Raw genomic sequence first — 27,724 nt, forward strand, 5'->3', positions numbered from 1 at the left:
CCTTGTTTTTGAAGTAAAACATTTTTTTTTTTTTTTTGGCCTCTCTCTTCAACCCCCAACTGCTGTCAGGTGTTTTTCTTCCTTAACTTCTTGCAACCTGTGGTTGCATTTTTAGACAGAAGGCAAGCTCTCGGCAATTCTCTCTTCCTGCCCTTCTCCAGGATCTGCTCGATTCTCACCTCCTTGCTCACTCATTCCCCTTTGCCCCATATGCATAGTACAGCCGTCACTGTCTTCTGTGCTTGCCATCTGTTTCTAAAATTCCTATGCTACAGAAATCACATGACAGTTTGAGGTGCAGCCATTTCAATGCTGCAAGCTTTTGCTTGGCAGGGTTTGGAAGCAGTGGCGGTGTGGTTCTGTTGGATGAGGCTGACCAGCTCACAAGGGGCGGGAGGGAGCGGGCCCTCATGAAGGACCTTCAATAGCAGCTGCTGACTATATCAGATGTTTCTATGAGACTGAAAATAGAGAATAGAGCCACAGCCTTCATTTTCAGCTGAGTCTCAGACTAGATTGCAAACAAGGAGAAAATAGGGACAGAGCAACGTTGAGCCGTCATGGAAGAAAATAACCCATCCAGAACTGATTTAGTTGCTCTCTCAATCAACTCTTGTTTCATTAACTCTGTGTAACAAAACACTCAGATCCACCAGCTTAACAAAGTAAGGATTCAGTGTTGATCATAGGTCTGTAGGTCAGCTGGGGTGTGGCAGCTCTAGGACAGGACCTGCTGGGCTTGCCCACAGCTGCATATTAAGTCCAGGTTCCATGTTTCTCATCCTTTTGGATAGATCAGCTACCTGGCTTATGCTCTTAGGTGATTGATGGCAGACATGCAAGATGGTAAATCCCATTGGCCAAAGCAAATCACGCCTCCAAGCCCAAAGCCAAGGGCAGAGAAGGGTACATCATATGCTTAACTTCAGTTTCAGTGGGGCTTAGAAAGTATACTACTCGCTTGGAGATGGAAAGGAGGTAAAGATAGTTAAATTACACAATGAAGTTTCCTGTACTTGCTGTGGTGGACAGATGGTACCTATCTTAGTAACTACCTTGATTTTCATTCTGGTACCCACAATTCTTTAACACTTAAGCTTTTTTTTTTTGAAACTGATGCTCTACCCCACTGTAGAGATGGGTACATCAGGTTTATATTAGTATATTAGTAGTATAATCCAGCCCTCTGATTATAATAACTGACTAAAGGATGAAAGTGGTGTATCATTCAATATTCTCCAGAGACACAAAACTAAGAGAATATATGAGAGGAAATTTATTAGTGAAATTAGATCCTGTGATTATAACACCTGAGAGACCATCTATAGGCTGAAGACCTTGGTATGTGTGCTGCATTGTGCCATCCATATCTTAAGGCCTTAAGAGTCTGGGAAGTCAATGAAGTAGCTCTCAGTTTGAGAACAAAAGCCTGAGTATCTGGGAAGGGAGGCCCTGGTGTAAGTCCTGAAATCCAGAGGCCAATAAGCCTGGAGTTCTAAGTCCAGTGCAGGACACTAGAGTGCCCCCGACCTCAGCAACAGATATCAATCTGCCTTCAGTATACTTTCTGTCTGGGCCCTCAGCCCACCCACACTAAGGGCCTAGCTTCCCTCCCTAGTGAAATGGCAAAAACTGACTCCATTTTGATTTAGCTGACTTGTGCTCATCCTGTGTTTCTGCCTAGCTGCCCCTTCACACCCCCTCCCCCATGTAATTGTGGTTTTAGGATTTTTAATAAACATTCATCCTTTCCTTGGGGTCAAGAGTTCTTTGGGGCATTAGTCTCCTCTCTGAATGCCTGCCTTTGCCCAGGCATCTAGGTATTCCTTAAACTAGTCAAGTTGACAACACCCAATGATAACAGAGGGGACACTTGATAGGACGACCTGGAAAATTCACTTTGAGAACTACTAGATGCTCTAGGTGGTATGGTATATAGCTGTGCCTTTTGCAACTGCTGAGGTGTGGAGGTATGAGGATGAGTCTGGCGCCTAAAGACAGATGAGAAAGAACCACGGGAAAATCAGCAAGCTCCCTGATCAGTTCTAACCTGAAGTCCATTCTTTCTGGGGTTGTTAGTTAAGTCTGCCAACAGTCCTAATTGTGTTATAATAATGTAATAACCTATCAAGTCCCTGGTACACAACACTTGTCTGCAAGTTGTCCCCACCTGAAGGAGTGAGGACTGAAGTCACAGCCAGTTCATCCAACTCTGTACCAACCAAGGCCCCGATAGAAAATACTTCAGAAGTATTTCCTTCCTTTTTCTTCTATACTAGTTACTTCTTTGGATGCTTAAAAGATACAAACTTAAGTTTTTTGGTTTTCCAGTAGTATGCTTTCTTTCTTTTTCCCTTCCACCTGTCTGTTTTAGTTTTCCTGTTTCAGTTTTGGAAAGGACTTGGAAGGACTTGACCCTTTTAATCTCAGGGTCTCCCCATGTGACAGCTGACACACATTCTCCAAAAACAGTTTTTCCGGGACTTCAGTTCGAACACACAGTTTCTAAGAGACACCAGTTTGAACACATATCCTGTTCTGTGACTTTGGACATACTAAGCTTTCTGTGTTGCTTTTCCCCTACAGGGAATTGGTCTCATTTACTTACCTTCAGGGCCACTGAGGAGGACAAAAATGAGTCACCATTGCCAAGTGCCTGAGGCCAAATGAACACAGACACTGTTTCTCCTTCTCCTTTCTAGCTTCAGTAAGTAAGGACATAGCTGTAAAATGCTTGGCATAGAGTAGGCACCAAACATTAAGCATACATCATTCAAATCTGATTTACATACAACAGCTGCTGACACCATCATTTTCTTGTCTTAGCCTTTTTCCTTGTAAACAAGTCTTTTCCTAATTGTTTGAGTTGCTGAAACATCTCTTGTCCAAACACGGACAGAGAACACAGGGGTGAACTCTCGTTCCTAGCTGCTGAGAGAATTCTGGGAACGCTTCTTGCATGCCCTTAGGCAGATGGTCGGCCCACATATATTTCAACAGCACAAATTAATGTAAAACAGATGCATGTATGTATTAATTAACGCTAATGTATTCATAAGTGATTCAGATAATGGGCAGTCTATTCTGACACCTCCTTCCTAATTCATTTACCCTAAAGAAACTGATTCTTGCTTAATTTTAGACTCAAATAAGTGTATCTACAGTGATGTCAGGACTCCCATTCTTCCACACTTCCAGTAGCCACCTGCTAGCTATCTAAGAATTCCTCTAACTGGTGAACACAACTTCTAGATGGAAATTTGATGAGGGAAGAAAAGTGTAAACATGCTAGACTGAACTAGTATGAAGGGTTTGGATGATTTTTGTCTTTCAAAGAAATCAAATAAAAAGTAGAAATCAGTAGAGCAATGCAGGTGGAGCATCTCTATGCTGAAAATCCAAACCCAGAAACTTGCCCCCTGTCCTAGTTTTTTTCTCCATTGCTGTGACAAAACATTCTGACCAATACCAACTTGGGGAGGAAAAGGTTTATTTAGTTAACATATCCCGGGTCATAGTTTATCAGGGAGCCCAAGCTAGGAACTCAGGGCAGGAACCTGGAGGCAGGAGCAGAAGCACAGGCCATGGAGGAACTCTGCTTACTGACTTGCTCTCCTGGCCCCTGCTCAGCCTGCTTTCTTATGCAACACAGGCCCACCTGCCCAGGAGTGGCACTACCCACAGGGGGCCGGGCCCTCCCATACCACTCAACAATCAAGAAGGTGCCCCAGGGACATGGCCACAGGCCTGTCCAATGAAGGCAATTCCCCAGTTGAGGCTCCCTCAACCCAGGTGTGTCAAGTTGACACTAAAGCTATGCAGCACACCCCCAAATCTATAAACTTTTTTGAGCAGAGGCACGATGCCGCTAGTGCAAACTGCACACCCGCTGTTATGCGACAGGTTGCAACCAAAACACAGGCCCAGAAAATATTTTATAAAATCACCTTCAAGTTATGTGAATAAGATGTATATGAAACTGAAATGAATTTCCTGTTTAGACTTGGGTCTCATCCCCAAGATATCTCATTATGTGCACGCACAATCCCAAATCAGAAACACCTGTAGTCCCAAGACTTTTGGATAAGGAATATGCAATTCGTATGCTGGAGAGGAAGTCACTTGGGGTGGGAAGAGGGCCTAGAAAGGGGTAAAACTGCCAAGAATAGAGGTTTAGAAAATTGCGTTTGCATCTTGAAATAGAGGCTGTCCTTTAAAGATTTTTGTGTGTGTGGAGAAGAATGATACAGTTTAAACACGACTGAATTTCAGATTGTTTCTATTGCTGCTACTTTAAGATTTTAAATTTATTTTTAGTTTTAATTATGTACATTATGTATGTGTCTCTGTAAGGTTTATGCATGTGAGTGCTGTGCTTGTGGAGGCCAGAAGAGGGTGGCAGATACCCTGAAGCTGGAGTTATAGGAGGCTGGTGGCCAAATTCAGTTCCTCTGTAAGAGCAGTACTTGTTCTTAACCTCTGAGCCATTTCTACAGCTCCTTTTGCTGCTTAAAAAGAAAACAATTGAATTGCTTTTAATACAGGAACATTTTATACAGGAAATTACTTAATAGTGGAGTCTGAGCACAGAGTTTAGAGAATAATGTGGTTTCTGCCTTTAAGCAATTTATCATCAAACTTGGATAACTATAGAGTGAGATAAGACTATCAAATGTGTATAGCTCCCTCCTCTTCTCTGTCTTCCTCTCACACACAAACTCTTGACCTTGAGTCTTCTGGGTATGTGGGTGTTCTAAGAATCTGTTATCTGGACTTCTGTTGGTAGGAGGCAAGCAGGTAGAAAGTTCTTCCTGAACCTAGAAGACTTCATGCTCTGTGTTCTTCCTCTTGTTGGCTTAGAAGGTTTTAATTCAGTAAAAAAAAAATCTCTGTATGAAAAATTATATGGGAGTGAAGAAGATCATAAGGTAAAGTATGGATACCAAGGGAATGAATCAATGAGAAGAGAAAAGCTGAAGTGTCTATGCTGCACAGTGTTGGAAACCTTGTGTGCTAGATAGCTTTAGTGTCAACTTGACACACCTGGGTGGAGGGGGCCCTCAATTGGGGAATTGCCTCCATTGAACTGGCCTATGGCCATGTCTGTGGAGCATTTCCTTGATTGTTGAGTGGTGTGGGAGGGTCCAGCCTACTGTTGGTTGTGTCACTCCTGGGCAGGTTGTCCTGTATCTTATAAGAAAGTAGGCTGAGCACAGGCCAGGGGACCAAGCCAGTAAGCAGCATTCCTCCATGACCTGTGCTTCTGCTCCTGCCTCCAGGTTCCTGCCCTGAGTTCCTATGTGGGCCTCCCTCAGTGATGAACTGTGACCTCAGAGATGTATACCAAATAAACCCTTTCCTCCCCAAGTTGGTATTGGTCAGTGTTTTGTCACAGCAGTTAAAAACAAATGAGAACACCTTGTCAGAGGCATGTGGTAGAGACCAGATTTACATTCAGATATGCTTCTTTTTTGGTGAATCAAGGAGCTAGGAGGAAACGACTTGTGCCAGGATCCTCCAAGATAGATTCAGTGTCTCTGGCCTCCTTATATTGATGCCCTTTGGGGAAATCTCCTGTATGTGTAGTCTGCATCTATGACTCCTTAGGAATAGAGCATGACAGGTTTGATGGGATGTTGCTTCTGAAATTAGGTTATAAAAAGAACTGTGGCTTCTCCCTCTTAAATACCTTCACTCTGGGGAAAGGAAGTTGCCTGTCTTGCAAAGAGCTCATGGTTTCTTGTCCCTACCAGGGACTATCTTAAGTTGGCCAACATTGTATGAGTGAGCTTAGAAGCAAATCTTTTCCTTGTTGAGCACTGAGAGGCCTGCGGCCTACCTATAGCCCTGCTTGCCAATGAGCCAGGGCTGCCTATCCAGGCCGTTTCTGGATTTCTAACTTACAAACACTGCAATATGATAAATATTTGAGGTTTTCAGTCACCGAGTTTTGAGACAGTTTGTTATATAACAATAAATAATGAATACTGTTGCCTTTTTGTCATTTTAAGTTATGTTTTGTTTTCTGCTTGTAAAAGTAAAATATGCTTATTTTTAAGATATGGAAACAAATAAGTAAAAAAAAACACCTCGAAAGTTATAATCAAGTGTTTAGCAGTATCATCCACAAAACAGATGGAGTGAGCTATTTAAAATGTCAAGTACGTTGTGTCACTTCCATGTTCAAACCATCCAATGATGTCCCATTACATTTAGGATACAGTCCATGGTTCTTGCGGTGGCCTCACAGACCGAGGTGCCCATCTGCCATCCTGTGCCCACAGGGCACCTGTGCTTGCCCTCACCTGGGGCTCCGCTGTTGGCCACACCTGTCCCACACGCTCTTGCCTGTAGGTCATTCATAACCACTATTTTCTTTGATGACCTCCCCTTCCCCCAGCTGACCTCACAGCCAGCTTCCTTGACACATTATCTCTCAGCTGTGACCTCCTTCCATCTTATGTTGCTGCACAAAGGTGCCTCCCCTGAGTATCCATCCAAACAGCGTCCTTCACCTACTATCCCCGCACTCTGGGTATGTCTTTCTATTGTTGACCGTTACTGCTCACTCGGTCTCTCTCCTTAAAGTGCTGGTTCTATCAGTACAAGGACTTTGCTTTCTTCATTGATGCACCCTGTTAATATCTATTTGTTGAACAAATGCTGTAACTATTCATTTTATCCCCTTTCCTTCTTTGTTCTTTCTTCTCGCCATACAGTTTTTAATATTTTTATAGAGATATAATTTTACAACGAGAAAATAAAACATAAGAAGATCAAAACTGGGCTACTGAGATGGTTTAGTGTGTAACGGAGTTTGCTACCAAGTCTGATGACTGAGTTTGATTCCCACAGGACCCAAAGAGTACAAGGAGAGAACCAGCTCCTGCAAGTTGTCCTCTGACCTCCATACGTGCTCCATGGCATGTAACACCCTTATACATACAATAAATAAAGAAAAGAAAAAAAAAGGTTTTGAAAAAGACCAGAAGTGTAGTTTTCTGATTTTTAAATTTTTTTATCGTTGCTTTAGTTTTGGATCCAGGCTCTCACTACATAGCCCAGGCTGCCCTCAAACTTGAAATCTTCCTGCCTCAGCCGCCTGAGTGCTGGGATTACAGGTATGTATCACCATGCCCAGTTCTTAAATTCTGCATAACATTTAATTCTATGACTGTATAATCAGAAAACAGGCAGTTAGGCATTCTGCGTCAGCTTCCTCATCCTGAATATGGAGGTGCCTCACAGATACTCCAGTGAACGATGGAAAGAGTGAAGCAGTTCTTAGACGCTTCCCTAAAGAGCAGACATACAAAAAGGTTCACATAGGAAAAGGTTCTTTACCCATTTATCTCCGTCCATCTTCCCCAGCTCACCTCTGGTTTGCAGACGCCCTTCAATGCCACGAGCATTTCTTTTTCAGGCATACTTGCCTTTTTTCAATGTAAATCAAGCTATTTCCCTCTACACCTTTAGGTACAAAATTCTCATCTCCAACTCAGTTAATTTTTCCTGATGAAATATATTTGAAGAAGGGGTAGGCTACAGGTAAATTAAGGAAGAGACTTGACCAGAATTCTTTTGGTATGGAAGCAGGGTTGTTTGGATAGGGTTATTTGGGAGAGAGTCAGAAAAGGGAGCAAGCCCTCAGATATTAGTGTATGCATTTTTAATGGCATGGATTCACTGTAATATATTTAATGGCTTCTAATTATTAGACAATTAGTTTTAGAACCTTTGCAATGTAAATACTGCAGTCCTGAACATCTTTGTCTGTTTTTCATAACTCCAGTATTTCTCTAGGATGATGTGTTAGTCGGGTTTATAGGGAAACAGAAAGCACACTTAAATGAGGCAGCTGAGAACTATTTTACAAACATGGGCAGCATTAAGAGAGACAGTGAGGCAAGTGCTAAAGCAGTCGGCACAGAGACTGAACAGAATGGAAGCTGCTGTGGCTGCAGGACATGGCCTCTGAATAGAAGCTCTGGTCTGTGCTGGAGGAATTCAGCTACTTCCAACATGTGCTCCTGCTGGGGAGCCCAGGGAGCATCACCTCTCTTCCCTTGACCCTGATGGTGCTCTCATGGGTCCAATCCATGTAGAGGTGGTCAAGATACTATGGAACCCAGGGTGCTGGGAAGAAGGGTGGACACTAGATCTGGAGAATACCCCAAAGAAAAGGACTTCTAGAAGTGGCATTTTTTGGTCAAAGGGTATGAATAAACTTAAAATGTTTAATGTATATATTGCCTTAAAATATAGTCTTGGGCCTTTGTGTGGTAAAGCACTTGTCACCAAGCCTGATGACCTTATTTCGGTCCCTGGGACCCACAGGTGGAAGGAGAGAACCAGCTGCTATAGGTTATAGCAGCTGACCCCCATAGAAGCACAATGGCATGTGCCCACCCCAAAACATGTTAAAAAATAGTCTTAATATCTGTCATAGAAACAACTTTATGCTCACCAAAATCTATTTTCTTTACCTTATTTACACTCAAACCCCATTTCCCAGCTACCCTTAAAGTTTGGTATAGTCACATGACTGTGTTCTGGGCAATGGGTTGTGGATGGAATTGGTATATGCCTGCTTTAGGCCATAAAAATTTCCTACATGCAATTCACTTTGTTGTCTTTCCTTCCAGTCTAGGGTGAATAATAATAATAATAATATCAATAGTAACAGCAACTATGATGGCTTTGGCAGTCATGTGTTGAAGATCGCAGAGCCACTTGGCAAGGCCTTGGATCCTGCTGTTTAAAGGAAGACCACCAGGGTCTCATGTGTTTGGCTATTGTTAAGTCACTGTAGCAGACACTTCTGATACCCTGGATTACATTCTGACACCCCCTTGTCCTCTCTCTGATTTAAGCTGTAGTAACTTCACCAGATGTGTTATTTGTGTTCCACATCTCAAGTGTATACTGTCTTTTTTTGTCCCAGGGTCTTCTCTGCCCCTGAAGGAATCTCCTTGCTCTGCTTTCAAGCCAATATATCGTGAAAGAGCAAAAGAAGTAATATCCCCAGGGGTAACTGTCAACCAGTGGGGCAGGAGTGACTGATGCATGCTGCAGTCTCCCTGCTTCACAGAGGCACCTCTAGAAAACATCCCTGCAGAACTGAACCCACAGTGGTGACCTTAATAACACATTTTATATTGTGTCTTCCTTCTTCCCTACCTCCCTTTCCTTATACTTCCATTCTGGTGCCTGGTATCAAATCCTAAAGAAACTAAAACCAATCTCAGGTCCTTCACACCTTCTGTTTTGGGAAGAACCAAAGCAAAGAAGTCACTTAGGTTTCAAGATTTATCCATTAGAACTCCAGAATTTCCTTAGTAAATAAAGTGGTGGTGTTAAGTGAGATTCTAAGTCATAATAAGATTTAGTGTAGGGCATTGAGGAAGAAGTCAAGGAGTGGTGATAAGGAAGCTGATACTGGTGGCTGGAGAAAAGGTGTGCACCTTGTAGTGACAAAGTGTTGTACGTGGTGCTCTAGAATACACGCAAGGTGTAGTTGAGACTGTGGCTCCAGAGGCAGTTGCTGACAAAAAGCAATTACATTGGCTTCTGTTTTTACTTTTACTTATTACAAAAAAGAGAGATAATTGATGGATGATGAGTAAACAAAATAGTCTATACATATAGTAGAATATTATTCATCCTTTAAAAAGGACATTGAGCTACATGTACAAAACAGATGAACCATGAATTTACTGTGCTAAATGAAGTAAGCCAGACAAAATGAGACAAATGTCATATGATTCCACTTATATGTATTACTCACATCAAAATAATAGAGACATAAAGTAGAGTGGTGGTTGGCAGGGGCTGGAGGGAAGGCAGACAGGTTGTTAGTGTTTAGTAAGCACGGAATTTTAGTTTGGGTTGATAGACGGGTTCTATGGAGACAGATTGTGATGGTTCCACAGCAATTCATATGTACTAAAACCAATGAACTATATGGATTTGAAGATAAGATTGTCAGTCTTATATGGTGAATAAAAAACATCCATGATAGAACTGAGCAGTTTATAATCAGGGTGAAAGAGGTAAGAAAATAGAGAAATTTAAGGCAGCAAAAGCTTGAAAAAGTTATTTTCTTCAAATCCCCAAAGAAAGAAATAAGCATGGAGTGAACTTGTGCAACAAAAGGCCAGAAAGACTCACCAGATAGACAGCAGAGTCTTCTCATCACTGTCGTACTCCTAGATAGCTTCACAAAGTCACCACCGAAGTGAGAGAGGCACGGGGGAGCTGATGAAACAGAAACAATTTAGGTCTGAACATCGGCTGTAGGAAAGAACTTTGGGTGTGGTTTCCAGTGCATGAAACCGAATGGAAGCAAATTTATCAGAATTTCCTTGGGGCACAGTGACTGCCAATAAAGCCACAAGACTGGACTGAAAATATTCTCGAAGTATTTGAGGCTTAAAGAGAGCTTCAGGCTCCTAAATGTTTATCATTTTGAAGTGTGCTATGGTAAGAGCATAGCTCCTGAGGAGAGCTTTCTCAATAGTGACTTTAGAAATGATCAGGCAGGATGATAGACAAGGATTTTCCCAGAAGGGAGAACCAGAGGCCAGAAACAATGGCCAATGGAGTTGTTCCCAGAGAGCACCCAGGGTCTATCCAAGGCAGGCAATAGGATGCCCAAAGTCAGCCTGGCAGGATTCCATTATCCCTCAGTGTGTTCCGATTCATCCATGGTCTGTACAGGACTAAGTATTTGTTCTATCTCCATTTCCTTGGCCTATTGTATAGATGAGCTGAGATGACAGGTAGAGGAACCTGACCTGTCTTTATAAATCAAAAGATACTGGACCACTGGAGCCATGTCTGGACAATAAGGATTATGCATCTTTTGGGCTGTGATCTGGGAATAGTGCTTGTGGGGATATGGGAATGTGACTAACATGACTATTTAGTGATTAGAAAAGTTGATTATGGCAAAGAGTTTTGATGTGTTCACCAGCACTTGCTTTTATTCATAAGGTACTTAACTAGACTTCCTTCCCCAGCTTTCCGTAAAGCTTATAGTGACCACGTGGTTGAGATTTAGCTAATTGAGGTATGAGCAAAAATAATGTAGTGACTTCCAGGCAGGTCCCATGTATTCCTTCCATGGACACCTCTTCTTCTTCTAGAACGAAGGAAGGGACACAGCACCTAAGAAAATCCCAGTGATCACTTGTGGAGGACTGCAGAGCCACAAAATGGAAAGGACCTAGGTCCCTGAATCACACCTGAAAGAAAGGTATCAATTGTAGAGCGATACATGTAAGAAACAACACCTGTCTCGATTAAACCACCAGGAGATGTAGTTATCTCCACCGATGCTATTGTATTACAAAACATGTGCTGATTGTAGATGATTTGGTAAATCCAGTAAGTAAAGAGGTGGGACTACTTGTTTTTTCACTACCCAGAGACAACCACCTTTATTACTGTAGTGTTTTTTCTCACTGCCAATTATTTTTGCATAAGAACATTCATAGCTCATAGGATGATGATATTAGAAAGATAATTTAGTGATAGAAAATGTTTCACAGCCAAAATCTCTAATTGCTTAGCTTGTTCATGATACGCTTTACAGTGGATTCCCTTTTCTAGGCTGAGTCTCATTATGTATTCCCGGCTGGCCTCATACTTGTGGTGATCTTCCCACATCAGCCTCATGACTGCTGGGTTTATAAGTGTGCACCATGATGCCTGACTCTATTTGTTTTCTTGTAGTTCTGGGGATGAAATTCAGGGCCTTGAACATACTAGGCAAGCACTCTTAACTAGTGAGCTATATTTCTAGACTTCAATATATATTCTAAAAGCATAAATTATGGGGCTAGAAAGGTGGCTCAGTGGTTAAGAACACACATTGCTTGTGCAGAGGACTCAAGTTTAGCTTCCAGCACTCACGTAGGTCAGTTAACTGCCTATAACTCTACTTCCAAGGGGATCCAATGCCTCTGCCCTCCAAGGACAACTGCATTCACTTGCACATACCCCCTCCCTTTATACACATAATTAAAAAATAATAAAAATGAGATCTTAAAGCATGAATTTTGCACAGCTAAAATTATTATCATTAGCAATAAAATAGACTTTAAGATAATTTTCCTGTCTTATTCATGTTCACAAATCTTATGAAGCGAGGAATTATTTATTATTTTTATTATTTAGTCCTCACTGGGTAACACACTGTCTAACAAATGGAAAATTACAGCTATCTGTTGAATAAATTGATCTGAGTACATGGATAGAGGAAAGAATGAACGCAAGCAAATTGAAAAGGCTGCAATAAGAAAACTGTTTTTTTTTTTTTTTTGAGACAGGGTCTCCCTGTAGCCCCAGCTGACCTGGAACTCACTATATAGACCAGGCTAGCTTCAAACTCACAGAAATCTGCCTGTCTCTGCCTCCTGAGTGCTGGAACTAAAGGCATGTGCCACCATGCCTGGGAGAAAATATTGTTTTAATCAACCTTTCCAGCAAAGTCTGAACCCTGTAAATAGCTAAGTCACTGTGAAAAGGTTACACCAATTGTTTTAAACACAGATCAAATTTATTAAATATGCTCTCTGAAGAGTAGAGGAAAGAATACGGCTACAGACCTATCTCTTCTTCCTGGAAAGAGAACAGAAACAGAAGTAAAGAAAAGCTGGTACATGAAAGCTGGATACAGGGTCAAACACTTGCCCCGGGCTTAGTATTCACCTAATATGAATATAGTCCAAATGGATTCTTGGGTTTATATGCTGAACAAGAAGGTATGACCTTCAAGCCTGTTTATGATTTGAATTCTCTATCCTAGAATTCCTATTATGAATTAATAGGCTCATTTTTTCAAGAGAAGGCCCTTGGTACACTGAAAATGTTTTCTGTATAAATAAAGATGCCAAGAATACATGCTAGAGGAAAGACAACACCTTCAACAAATGGTGCTGGGAAAATCGGACCTCAACACGTAGAAGAATGAAATTAGACTTATATTTATCACCCTGTACAAAAATAAACTCCAAATGGATCAAAGACCTCAATGGTAAACTTGAAATGCTGAAATTATTGGAAGAAAACAGGCAATGCCCTCTAAGATGTAGGTGTAGGAAAGGACTCTACGGAAGAATTAAAGTCGGCATTTGATAAATGGGACCTCATTACACTAAAAGCTTCTGTACAGCAAAGGAAACAACCAATCAAATGAAGAGAAAGCTCACAGAGTGGGAGAAAATCTTTGTCAGCTGTACATCTTACAGAGGGTTAATTTTTAGAATATAAAAAGAACTCAAAAAACAAAGAATCAAGAAAACACATGACCCAATTGAAAAAAAAAATGGATCCGAACAGATTGAAAAAGAAAAAATAAAAGTGGCTACAAAATACCTTAAAAAGTGTTCACCATCCTTAGCAATTAGGGTAATACAAATTAAAATTACTTTAAGATTTTCTCTTACCCTAACCTTCTTGCTAAGATCAAGAAGGAAGATAAAAACAAATGCTGACAAGGATGTGGGGACAAGGGTCACTCATTTACTGCTGGTGGGATTGCAAACTGGTGGAGCCACTATGGAAATCAGTATAGAGACTCTTAAAAAAGTAAAAATAGATCTGCCACATGATCCAGCTATACCACTCCTTCACATATACCCAAAGGACTCAACATCTTACTACAGAGATACTTGTTCAGCTATGTTTATTGCTGCTTTTTTCATAATAGCTAAGAAATGGAAACAACACACATGTTCCTCAACTGAAGAATGGATAATGAAAATGTGGTACATTTACATTATGGAGAGGCAAAAAAATAAATAAATAAAATCATGAAGCCTATAGGTAAATGGGTGGAACCAGAAACTATTACACTAAGTCAGGTAAGCCAGACTCAGAAAAACAAGTGACACATTGTTCTCTCTCATTTATAAGCCCTTAGATATGAGCATATATCAGGATATAACTGTGGTTATATCCAGCCAGGAAAATGGAAAGTAACCAAGGGAGAAAAGGGAAGGAGGAGCTTGTGAGAAGAGGATAGTAGGAAACAGGAGTTGTTATGGGGGAAATGGGGAAAATGGGGGTACTTTAACTGCAGAGGGAGGAGAGAGAGCTATATAGAAGTAGAGAAAGGGGAGATATATAATGCTTAAGTGGTCTGAAAAGACAAAGGTAAACGTATTATTTACTAAGCCTACTGAAAAAATACATGTATAGTATAATGTGAGTGCATGTGTACAGCTGATGGCTACGCAACAAAAATTACAGTGCCCCTTTGAGTTGTTGGTCAGGGTAATCCAAGAGACTACCAAGATAACACAGATGACAGAGGCTATTGCCACAGTCCTTGATTGCCTTCCAGAACTTGAAGAAAGACCCTATTGCTGAAGATAGAACATATTTCAGACACAGAACTTGGAGTAATGGAGCTGGGGCTGACCTTGAAGCCTCCTCCTTGAAGACCAGCTCTCATAGTGTCGGAAGACACTATGCGCACTGCCAAGGGAGAAAACCAAGCGAAGATCCTACCCAGCTATAAAGTCTATGAACCACAAAAAAAAAAAATGACTGGCCCAGAAAACTATCTCTATTGTTACAGTAGTGGCATTTTTATCTTGAGAGTAATCAACAGTTGTCTAATTGGACTTAAGTCTTGCTCAATGGGAGGGAAATTATGCATGGCCTTGTAAACACAGCATAGTACACATAGCTGGAGAGAGATCATAGACAGGAGAGAAAAACCTACTCTGTCACTTCCCTAGACCAGTGTAATTTGTTACTGTATTCTAAATATATTTACAGACAAGTGTATCTCTCAGCACTCATCAAAGAAACTTCTTTTTGCAATAGATAGAGACTATTACAAAGTTCCACAAATGGTTAAATGCAGAGAATAAGTGACTGTGAGGTACCTAGCCCTAAGTGACACATCCAATACAACTTCTACACCTAAGGATCAGGGGACATTGAGGAAGAGGGGGCAGAAAGAGTGTAAGAGCCTGAAAGCTGGAGGGATAGGACACCTACTGCTAATTAATACATTCTAGACATGATAGGGAAGTTACACCAATGAAATCTCCACAGTATATTAGTCTAACAGTCTAACAAGATCTGCGTAGTGACAAAACCAGTTGACATGCCAGCGTGGATGAGGGAAATGTCATGGCATCCCACCTCAAAGATGAAGAGCTACAGGCAATCAGTGGATGCTGAGGGAGGGAAAAATCAGTTTTCCCTAGGGATTAACTCCCTAAGAGGTTATCTCATCCCAAGTAGGCAGCTTTAAACACAGGCATACAGGATTAATACTAAATGAACTCAGTGCATTATATACATGTATGTATGTATGTTTATAAATGTATGTATATATACAACAATAAAAATCACAAGACAAGAAGTGAAGAGGGAATGGTGAGGACATGGGAGGAGACATAAGGGACTTGGAGAGATGGCAATAATGCAAAGACAATATTCATATAGGAAATTCTCCAAAAAAAATTTTAAAACAGCATAGTAGAAACAGACCATTTAGGTCATTCTTAGAACACTATTTCTTTAGAAAGGCAGATCCTTCCATGAGTTTTTACATAGAATATTTCAGAGCAATGTGTGGTCAACCTAGTATATTTTTGTTTTGTTTTGAGGATTCCTGTTTTATTTTTTCTTATACTCAGTTTTCTTTCTTTGTATTTGAAATTCAAAAGTGTTTCCAGAGTTGCCTGAACCTGAGTTTGCTGATTCTCATAAAATGTGTTGTGTTGAGTTCTTTTAATTATGCACTTATGTATTTCTCAACTGAGGTGGGTTTATGTAGTTATCTTAATTAAAGATTACTTGTATGAGACTGCCCCATCCCAGTGACCTCCTTATTCAGAAACTATGTCTTAGTCTTAGTCGTGGATTAGCACAGAGATGACATACAATGATGGGTCACTGAAGTAAATGAAGAGTCGAATGTCTGCAAAGATCTGTAGTCGAGGAAGTGCACACACCTATAGAATGTTTCAACTGCACTTTGTGTTTTTGTTATTTCATAAGTTGGCACGATCCATGGCTGTGTATTTCTTCAACCAGTCAAAATATGTTGATTTGCTGTAGTTGATGGGATGATAGAATGATACCAGAAAAAACCTAGAGGGACACTTGCACAGTGAGTCTTGCTCTTCCCAGGCGTGGGCATGCTGAGACTGGGATGGGAAGGTCTGCTAGCCTACTAGATGATACAGCAGCACATGGAGCAATGACAAAGCACTTCAACTTAGACATACCCCTGCCATTCAGTCCAGACACCTGAGGCCACCTGAGAGTGTCCAGAGCAGTAAACCCAATCAGCTCATAAGCATTTCCCATTGGCCCACAAAATTGTGAGAAATGGTTGCTTCAGGTAAGTAAGTTTTGGGGGTTATTTGTTATGTAGCAAAAGGTAATTGATATAGAAAGCCATTCACTCATTCCAATTTGGAGAATATTAACTGACTAGCAAGAACAAGATTTTGTCTTGTTCTTGGAGACAATAGAGTGATGTCTCCTAATTTTAAGTAACAATGTACTTATCCAAACAAATGACCAAATTTGAGGGCAAAATACAAACATTTTATAACATAGAAAAACTTGGAATGTTTACAGGAAAAATTTTTGGGGAATCAGTGAGGAAGTAAAAGAAGAAAGAAGAAAAACCAACTAAACAAAAAAGTATGTAAGACATAAAATAATTATGGGAGAAATCTCTATTAATTTCTTTTCCCATTGCTGTGATGAAACACCCTGACAAAGCAACAGAAGGGAGAGAGGGCTTATTGTAGCTCACAGTTCCAAGTTACACTCTGTCATAGTGAGAAGGTCAAGGTGTCAGAGGCTGGTCACATGTTGGTAGTCAAAAGAAGAAAACAGTGAATGCATGCATGATAGTGCACAGCTTATTTTCTCTACTCTTGTACGGTCCAGGATGCTCTGCCTACGTCACCCACAGTGGTAGGTCTTCTCATGTCAATCAAAGTTATCAAGATTATCCCCCACAGGCATTTCCAGAGGCCCATCTCCCAGGAGATTCTAGATTTTGTCAAGTTGACAATTAACACTAGCTATTACACAACCCAAGTCTGTTCCAGATTTTTTCTTTTCATGGTACTTAGCATCACACTGATCAACTCACTCCCACTTCAGAGACTGGAAACCTCACCTTTTTGAGACTTAAAACCAGCTGGATTCTGATTTGGTTTACACAATGAGAAGATTGTGAATGAAGGCAGAAGTAGTTGGGAGGTAGATAGTCTGCTCTGGCAGTGATTTCTGAAGCTTTAGCAGAACTGTATAAACCACAGCGGCAGGATTTCCAACAGCATCTGTAGGAAAAACCCTTCCTGCAGCATCAGGGTACTAGAGGTGTCAGCCTCTTGTTGGGAAAGAGGAGTGTGAGTTTACGAGGGCCTACAAGGATGGAAACAGGCTCTCCAGATGTCAGTAGGTCATACCACCTAGCACCTTTTGCTCCTCAGGTTCCCCCAATATGTTACCTGAATTATCTGAATTGACTCCATCTCTGCTTTAATTACTTAGAGTGGTTTTTGTTTTCTTGACTGGGCACCAAATGATGAAATGAAATCACAGGCTAAGAAATGTTTCAATAGTCCTTGAAAGCCATTGATCTACTTCATATAGAAAGTCAATGAGTTCCAAAAACATCTAGGGAATGAATTCTATTATAAATATCAGGAAGAAAAGTCTAAGGGATATAGTAACAAAAATACACAATTCTTCTGAGAGAGAAAATGTAATCACATATTACCAGGGAAATGCCAAAAATATATAGGAAAATTATGGTCAAAATATGAAGCAAACTGAAATGTATGATTTCTCAACCTTGATGAAGTGCAAAAGATGGCATTTGACCTTGATTCTATGACCATTCTTCCTTGTATGGTACCATAATCATTTCCTTAGACATGCCTGGAAAGCAAATGTAATCGTAGAGCACACTTGGCTCTGTGTAAGTAAATAAACAACTGTACCTGTTTATTTCATCTCTAACAGCCAGTTTATTAAAAGTATGAAAGGTCTCTCCACAGTGATAGTTTCAGAACATAATGAAAATATCAGGAGGGGGTTGAGATATGGAAGGACAGGGAAGAATGAGGCAGGGAATTCTCATTTTACCTGGGGAGAGTTGAGACAAATTGTATAATCCTGATGAAATTGGACACACGATGTTCTAGAACATTATCTAATGGGAAGGCTACAAAGTACTATTTGGAGGGCCATAGAGATGGCTCATGAGGTAAAGGAACTTGTCACCAAGCCTGGGAACCTGAGTTAGATCCCTGGAACCCACATAATTGAATGAGAGAACCAACACATTCAAGTTATCCTCTGATCTCTGTATGTGCATCATGGCATGTGCACTGACACCCCCTACAACATAAAAAATAAAATTTAATAAAAATAATTTTTAAAGTATTAATAGGGTTAAAATTCCATAAACTTTGAAGAAGAAAATAGGTAGTTGAAGTAAACAAATTTTTTCTTTCCTAATGCGGAATCAGTGAACAAATTCTCAAGTCAAATGCTCACTAAACATTTATTAGTATATTATTTAGAGCTAAATATTTGGAGAACTGATCTTCTAGGTACTAGAACTAGGGTTGTATAGGCATGGAATCGGGGAGCCTTTGTTTTTCAATGATAACCCTTGTACATAATTTTCATGTTCAGATGCTACTTTCACAAAAGGCGTTTTTCAAACTCCTGCATCAGGCAATGAGGACAGCTTGGTAATGGCTTATGTATAAACCCAACTCCATCCCAACTCCATCTTCGCCTGTAGAAAGGAATAGTTGGATTAGAAAACTTGAGTCATCAGCTGTAAAATACTGAGTATCTGTAAAGAACAGACTGAATCCCTCCTACAAAGAGACTTTTTGCTGAATCCCTCCTACAAAGAGACTTTTTGAACATGCCTTTACATTCCTCCATCTCTTTTCTTCCCTAGGATCACACTTAAGGGGAAATGCTGAGTTTTAATCATAGGTAGGCAGGAAGATTACATAGTTAATGCAGGAGATATTTATGATAGGCCTCTGGGAAAAGCCAGTTCCAGGGTTGCCAATTTGTTGAGTCAGAGGAAATTCAAGTAGGTATGATGAGTCACACCATGTAATTGGAAAAAAGCAGAGCCTAAACTTCTGCTTTAAGAGGATCAGGTCTATATGACATAGACACATCAAAATCAAACAAGGTCTCTTCAGGGAAGCATTCCTTCTTAAAGTTCATGGCAATACAAGGAAGCATTTTCTATCCCTAAAAATGCTTGGGTAGGAAACACTTAGGTTTAATATTGTGTTTTGTTAAAAAAGCAATGCTTAGCTTCCTGTTCTCCATCATGGTGCAAGATTCAATGAAAAGGAGAACCCCATGTAGGAAATTTTCATTTGCACGCCCAGCCTCAGTATCTGTATGGAGAGAGTAGAGACAGATAGACTTGACCAGGGCAGCCAAGGTATCAGAGCAGATCCCAGACCAGACACCTGTATTTTCCAAAACAGGTGTCAGGTCCTTGGACATCACGAGAGATGGAAAGATTGCCATTCACTGCACAGGTTGTAGGGCTCAGACAGAAGAAATCCTGAGAAAGTTCTGAAGAGGCAGGTATATGCATTACAAAAAAGTAACTTCTCAGATACTGAAAACATTGGTTTTGGAATTCAGGAACACATTGATCTGGACATCAAATAGGACCCAAGCATTGGTATCTAAGGCCTGGACTTCTGTGTCATGCTGGTAGGCCGGGTTTCAGCATCACAAACAAGAAGCACAGGACAGGCTGTCTTGTAGTCAAACAGAGTCAGCAGAGAGGAGGCATGCGCTGGGTCTAGCAGGAGTGCGATGGGGTCATCCTTTTTGGTAAATGAATTCCATCCAAAGGCCAGTAAAATTTTCTCAGAGAGAGAGGAAAAAAAGTGAAGCTTATGTAACATCCCAGAGAGGGCTGACATTAATAATCCAATCACTTACCTTTTTAAAGGTTCATTAGTGTGCTGGATAGCTTTAGTGTCAAATTGACACACCTGGGTTGGGGGAGCCTCAACTGGGCAGTTTCCTCCATTGGACAGGCCTGTGGCCATGTCTGTGGGGCATCTTCTTGATTGTTGAGTGATGTGGGAAGGCCCAGCACACTGTGGTTGGTGTCACTCCTGGGCAGGTGGGCCTACATTGTATAAGAAAGCAAGCTGAGCATGGGCCAGGGGAGCAAGCATGTAAGCAGTGTTCCTCCATGGCCTATGCTCCAGCTCCTACCTCCAGATTCCTGCCCTGAGTTCCTACTCTGGGCTCCCTGATGAACTGTGACCCAGAAGATGTAAGACAAATAAACCCTTTCCTCCTCAAGTTGGTATTGGTCAGAATGTTTTGTCACAGCAATGGAGAAACAAACTAGAACAATTAGACATAAAAATTTTCACCAAATTAAAATTTTCACTCTGGTATATTTTCATGTCCACCTAGAGATTATTGTGGTAGAGGTTTGCCAAGTTATCTGGAGTCAGTCAGCTGGTTGGCAAGGCAGCTTGGTCCATGCATTGAATCCTGCAGGCACAGGACCTAGTTTCTTTTCTTCCATCTGCCACATTCACTTGGAAAATGGAGGTTAGCAACCATCCCTTGCAAAATGAAAGCCACCCCCTTCAATCTGTAGGTTCCTGCTCCATATTATGATCATCTTTGCCATCATGGGTCCTTGCACAATGTGACTTGGAGCCACAGCAAAGTCTCTGAGAGAATTTCCTGTCTATGCAGGTGCTTGCTGACCAGATGGACTTTGGAAGGGCTGCTTACAGTGTATGTACCCCCTTCTACTCCCAAACTCCAAGCATCTCAGCCATTTTTTGGCTTGAAGTAGGGTATATAGGTTTACCTACTGTCTGATTCCTCTAAGAATAACATTTCTGTTTCTGTGAGGGGCTCACACACTACAGCCTTTTTGCTTTCCATGCTCAGAAATAACTTGATTTCTTTCCATGTTGATAAAATGGCTTAAAAAATACAGGGCTGGAGAGATAACTCAGTGGTTAAGAGCATTGACTGCTCTTGTAGAAGACCTGGGTTTGGTTCCTGGCACCCACACAGTGGCTAACTGTCTTTAACTCCAGTTCCAGGGGGATCTGATGCCCTGTCTGACCTCCATGGGCATTACATGACATGGGCACACTTATATGCATGCAGGCAATATCATACACATAAATTGAAAATAAAATACTGTCCTCTTTGTATACATGCATACATGTTAGTGCACCCATATACGTGATGTTACTCTGCAAATTCAAGTCAACATTTGTTCATTGTTCTTCAGGGCTCTGCATGTCTCACACAGGCCTCTTTTTCGATATTTTTGTTTTCTAAGTGCTTGGAAGAAAATGAATTCCTAAATATATGCCTCTGCTCAAAGATTTCTTGGACTTGGTTTAATTTTTTATTTGCCCACATAGAACAAGATTATTTGGTAAATGGTAGGTATTTCCTTGCCAAGGAATCTTGCTTAGATCTTTTTATCTGCTGATTGGGGCTTGGCTTGTTTCTTTTAAGATGATTGGTGTCCTGGATAGCGTCAGATGTCAACTTGACACACCTGGGAAGAGGAAGCCTCACCTGAGGCATTTCCTTCATCTGACTGACTTTTGGCAGTGGCTGTGAGGCATTTTCTTAATTGCTAATTGGTGTGAGAGGGCCGAACCCTGTAGGTTATACCACCCCTGAGGAGGTGGTCCTGGGTTGTTTTAAGAAAGCAGGCAGAGCAGAGGCCAGAGGAACAAGCCAGTAAGCAGCATTCCTCTGAGGTCTGTGGTTCTGTTCTTGCCGCAAGGTTCCAGCCTTGAGTTCCTGCCTGACATCCCTCAAAGACGGACTATGCCTTGAAAACTGTAAGGTAAAATGAACCTTTTCCTCCCATGTTGCTTTTGGTCAGAGTGTTTTATCACTGAAATAGAAAGATAGCTAAAACAGTTGGGATAGGAAATGTTGCTATTAACTTTGCAGGTGAACCCTACTGGGATGACATAGGCAGCAAGTACTCAACCTGGAAGACTGAGGCATGTCTGCTCCTGGCCCCCACTGAGGCTTACAGATCCACTCCAAACTCCTATGTTCTCCACACAGTTCAGTTCTCTTTCCCTCCATGGCATTTCTGATACTTTCTCCCCTCCAGCCACTACCAGCATCAACTAAATTTCTGTTTAATGATCAGAAGCAGTCAGTTGAAGTCTCTGTGCCCTCCATGGCTGACCAGCACATATAGCACATTTGAGATGACAGCACAGCAGGCATCTTCAGTTAGAGGTGAGGCTCCCTCAGCCTAAGGCAAGTGTCTAGTGATGGTAAGATTTAGTTACCAAATGATACAAATCAGTCATCACCTTCCCTACTCAGGAATTTTGCATTGAGAGGGAAGCCTTACTTTGGCAAGAAGGAATGGCTGGGGTGTTAATAGAGTGTTAATTGGGTGTTCAGTCACTTCAGAACTCATTTTGTGTTTACTCAGTAACACTTGAGGAATTAAGTTGCAGAAAGGGTGAAAGCCAAATTCTCTCTCTAGGTAGGACGTTCTCCCCTTTCTCCCACCATCACAGAGTATGGCCAGCAAAAGGCACTTGAGATTTCCCATCCTTTAGGGTTCTCTTTTGGCAGGTGCACAGACAGATCAGGAGCTCTGCCTCACTGGAGCTGTGTTGTATGGCACCTGAAACCTTCCCTCCTGGAAGGAGAGATGCTTGTGAGTGTCAAGAAGTCAACAAACCTCAGAAGTCCTTGCTGCAACTAACAAGATTCACAGGCCCTCCTCAGCACTCTAGATCAGAAAATAATAGCTGAGAGAAAAGGCTCTCCTGTCCACCAAGCTGCCTAGAGAAGACACCGTCCAACCTGTGGAGCCACTTGCACTCCAGGGTGGCAACTTCTTTGACTTGGCACCCATGCTGGATGGGCTTTTCCGTGATGCAGTTGCCTTTGAGTTATCCATACTCCTGTCACTCTGCACCCATACTCTTGTAAGTAACCCCCCAATACTGACTGGTTCATCAACTTGGACTTTGGTGGAAACGTTGGTTCCTTGTCTGGGGTGAGCAGATATTTTTCATCATCACCCCAGGAAAAGTCACACAGCAAGCTGCTCCGGGAGTCGAGCTTGGGCACTGCAACTTCTTGACCACACTCCTATCCTTGCACTACATGCCTCTTCCATTGTTTTTCTGCATCCTATAGTGCATGGGGTGCTGTGTAGCCCACTTTCAAATATTTACCCATCCTTTATTTTTTCTAGTTCTCAGTGGAACAGGATGGTTTCAGCCACAGAGACTGAAGCTGCTGCTATCTGTCTTTTGTACTGATTTTGCCACCTCAGACCTCAAAACTGGCATGTGTCTTCAGGGGTTCTTGATGGACATCGCTCTTTTCTGTGGGGATTTGAGGAATACAGGTTAAGTAACAGACCTCAAGAGGATGAAGTAGATGCTCACTCAAGCTCTTGTTAAATAGTAGTGTTCTAATTGTGTCTTTTGGATATGGCAATAGGCCTTCAGGGAAGACTGGGATGATAGCATCCTGAAAGACTGACACAGAACATAAAAGAGCTCTAGTTTCCACCCTCTGAACATCTCATGAGCTTGCCCTAGTATGTATCTACTAAAGACAGAATTAAAAGCTAGCAGGCAGGGACTGCCCATAGTCACACAAGCTTCCCACAGTGACATTACTAGGTTCAGTTTGACACATCATGGGACCAGTTCCCAGTCTCTCAAGCATATAAAATTGGGTACCCATCCATAGAAACGGGGTTCCTTTTCACAGGGAGATTCAACCTAATCAGTCTGGCTATGATATATAAAATTAATTATTAACTTTTACTTGGAAGTGTTTGTCTTAGATACTGAAATAGCTTTGTTGACACAGTTCCTCCATGTTACTTGGCCACATGAGCAGCCATATCAGCAAGAATTGATGACTAAAGGTAAAGACACAAAAACGAAAGTTAGGTGATTTTAACATTAATAGCATCAAGCTATCAAGTTGCATTAATATAACATCTTTATCTTCATTTGGGAATATACCAATAAAATCCTGATGGTGAAATTTCATTGAACAAGATACTTTTCTCCTGGTCAAATCTGTTGAGACGATTCAACATTGTCTTTGTACCTCCTCTTGACCGTGCCTCCATTCCAGACTGTCTTCTGATTAGCATTTCTCAGGTTGTGTTAATATCTTTATTCTCCCAATAGTTCAGTCTTCATGGCTTGGAGACACTTTGTTTGAAGTGCCTTTGTACACTTTGGATTTGATCAATTAGTGTGGAGTTTGCACTCTGCCCTGTATAATTTCATTACTTCCAGATTCTTAAGGCATAGCTCAATATTGTCAACCCCACCTCCAAACACAGGTACTAACGAACAGCAGTGTCCACATGTAGAAATGTGTTCCTTGTGATATGGTTAATGCTGCAGTGTAGCAAACCATTGTTTCATTAGAAGCAATATCCCAGAGCGGTAATCTAAACCTTAATGTCTGCATTATCAGCACTATTAATGATTTCCATCACTTTTGCTCTGGCAATTTAGTAGCATAAAGTTTTCTCCAGCACTTTGGGGAACAAGTTAAGAGACAACAAAATGAAGCTTTGTTGAAACTGCTCGATGGGAACTTAATTAGAAAAATGTACAGCAGTGGCCTATGCAGAGAAAAAGGAATGGTATTCTGTTGTGCAGGATTGTCCTCTGAGTCAGACACACACCGTCTTTCTGAGCCTAGCTGTGTCCACTTGCAAAAGATCGCCACACCTGGGCATGTTTACTGTTGATACAGGGAGAGTCACAGGACCCTCACCTGAGTCTCCACCTACCCCTCTTAACCCATGGAGGGAAATTCAGCTCTAGTTGCATGTGGCCTGGGTGAAGGGCTAGAGCATAAAGCCTGGGAAGACTAAGGGAAGGTCTGTCACCATTTTATGTGGTTATGGAGAAGCCATCATCCATGCTTGGGTGTAGACTTTTCCTGTGCAGCCTTATGGGGGAGTACCCACACTCCTGTAAGTAATCCCTTACCTGCTACTCTGTAAGTAAGCCTAATAAACTCATTGGTTTTCCAGAGTGCACTTTGGTGGCATCATACCTTGGTTTGTGGTTGGGACCAAGGGAGGAGGGGTGGACATTGTTTACATCTCTCCCCCAGGTCAGGAGTTTTAGCAATATGCTTTTCTTCCTCTCCCTCCTACTGATAAAGCCAAGGGCTCCATATTTGTTCCCTTAGTGATTAGATCATTTCTTACCATATGCCATTTCTTGGTCATCTTTTTCTGCAGATTGCATTCCAAGAATATACTCTTGAGAAAAGCATGAGCTTGTTTGTGGGATGAAGAGTATTTGTAATACTTCATACAGCATCTGACCATCGTCAACATGTAGGGTTTCTCCCAAGACCTGAGAAGCATTTAATTTAAACAAGTGTTTCATAGGATTCTTCTGTAATATTGTCACTAGTGCTTCATGACAGAAAGGAATAGTGAATGTAGTATATAATGTTTGGGGTGGAAGGTGTTTTTGCTGAATGGGAAGCAAGTAGATAAAATGATCTAATGAACTGAAAGTTGAGCTGGAAATAAAGCAATAAAAGTTAGGGAGTTGGGAAATGCAAACAGCCTGTATTTACCCTTCCCAGTCTCAGTCCTCATTTAAATATGTGAAGTGTGCACATACTAGTTCTTCATGAGACTGGTTCCTGCCATACTTAGGGAACCCACAGGTAAATCACTTCCCTTCCTAGTACCTCAGTTTACCCACCTAAACAGTTGAGATGTTCGACTTTACATTTAGTGATTTGAACATACAAATCTTTTCTCCTCCACAAGTGGAGTTCCAAAATGCAGTCCTCAGACCCATTGACACCCACCTTGTCAGTCAGGGAATCGAGTCCAGCTCTGTTGCTCCATAATATTTTTGGCTTCAAATAGAAGCCTTGACTATGACATGAAGGTATGAATGTTGGGTTTTTTTGGTGCAATGTGAATTCTGGGCCAGGCAGTGGCTGGATGTCCAATTTCAGTGACTTGCTAATGTCGGGACTGCTGCCTCTGCAGGGTTCTTATCTGTTCGCCTTCTGTGGAGGTCTGGCCACCATAGCTACATGCAAGGAAACCCTCCAAGGCCGAGATGAAAGGGGTGTGGAGCTGGACCTCGGCAGCACAGCCAGGCGCTCTCCTTTTGCACACAAACAAAATTTCTCTCCCAGCCTCTCCAGAAGACACATTTTGATCAGGATGATGTTACACGGCCAAGCCGAAGACCCTGGAAAACTGAACACAGGAAAGCTCTGCAACTCCCATTAGTGAAGGCCAGAATGTCACTGCCCAGAATGCAAGACCATTTTGCTTTAAGGTTAAGATAAGCACTATTTTTCAGTTGCTTTGTATTCTTAAGCAACAATACTGAAACACTCACTGTATTTAGCTACAAATCTTTTTTAAATGAGGACTGAGGCAGAGAAGGGAAAAAGCAGACTGTTGGCAGTTCCCAGCTCTATAAATTCCATTGTCTTGTTCTCAACCTCACTTTCAGTTCAGCAGATGGTTCTGTTTGCCCTCACTTAGCCAGAAGTCCCAAGTCCCCTCCTAGTCACACAGCCCTCCTCCTGAAGAAGAAAAGTCTTTCCGTACACAGGCACTGGACAGAACATTAGAGTCAATGTCAGCTGTGGTTGCTATTGAGGAGAACATGGTGGTACCATGGGATTTACTCTGCAGAGCTCAGCTTTCCCGAGGAGGCAAACAAGGAAGAGAGGAAGGATTTTAGCATCTTCTTCACAGTGTCTGCTGCTATTTCTTTTGTCTTTCTTACCTACATCTTTCCAGGATTCCCTATTCTTCATTGGCCTTATTGGGTTTAAATGAGCCCACCACCAGAACCTTAGAACCAAACCTCTGAAGGCTGATGGTGGCTCAGGTATCAGAGGTATTGGACTACTGAGCAGCTTTTCAGAGGGCCTTTAGGGTGAGGTTCATTCCCTACCCTATGTTGAGGCCCAATGATAAAGCTGTGGTGTCATCCTCCATGGAATGTTGATGGGTAGTCAAAGGCTGAAGCTAAATCACAAGTAGATTAATCACGATCACCAATTTTGAAGCTACAAAGTTAGACTCAGAAGACAGGATATATTGCAGTGCCTACTGGGGCCCTCTTGACCTACCAAGAGTCCTACCCTGTGAAGGATTGTCTCCCCCTTCCCAGAAGTCATCAGTTGTTAAAAGTTCCTCAGGTGGGGTTGGGGATTCTTACCTACTTCCCCATGTTTATGACAGGATTTTGTCTGCTTTGAGCTTTCATGGGACTTAGGACGCTGTCACCATTGCTCTGAGTTTATATGTCTAACTGACTAGCTGTCTGGTAAGCTCTGTTTCCTTATGGCCATCCACCCCTGTCGTAAGCCACGACTCTGTCCAGCAGAGCCGAGGAAAAACGACACAGACACCAAGGTGAGGTTCAAGCTTCTGTTTCTCTTTCTTCCTTTATTCTCTCTTATTCTTTCTCATATTCTCTTCACTATTTCACCCACTATGATGCTGCTCGTAGTTCTCCTATATCTCTCACTTCATTCTCTCTCACTTTATTCTCTCTCACTACATTCTCCCTTATCTCATTCTCTCTCACTATGATGCTGTCTCGTTGTTGTTGTTATTTTGTTCTTTTCTATTCTTCTGTTCTGTTCT

This window comes from Nannospalax galili, unplaced genomic scaffold, assembly GCF_000622305.1.
Source record: "Nannospalax galili isolate Female #2095 unplaced genomic scaffold, S.galili_v1.0 scaffold241, whole genome shotgun sequence".
Lineage (NCBI taxonomy): Eukaryota > Metazoa > Chordata > Mammalia > Rodentia > Spalacidae > Nannospalax > Nannospalax galili.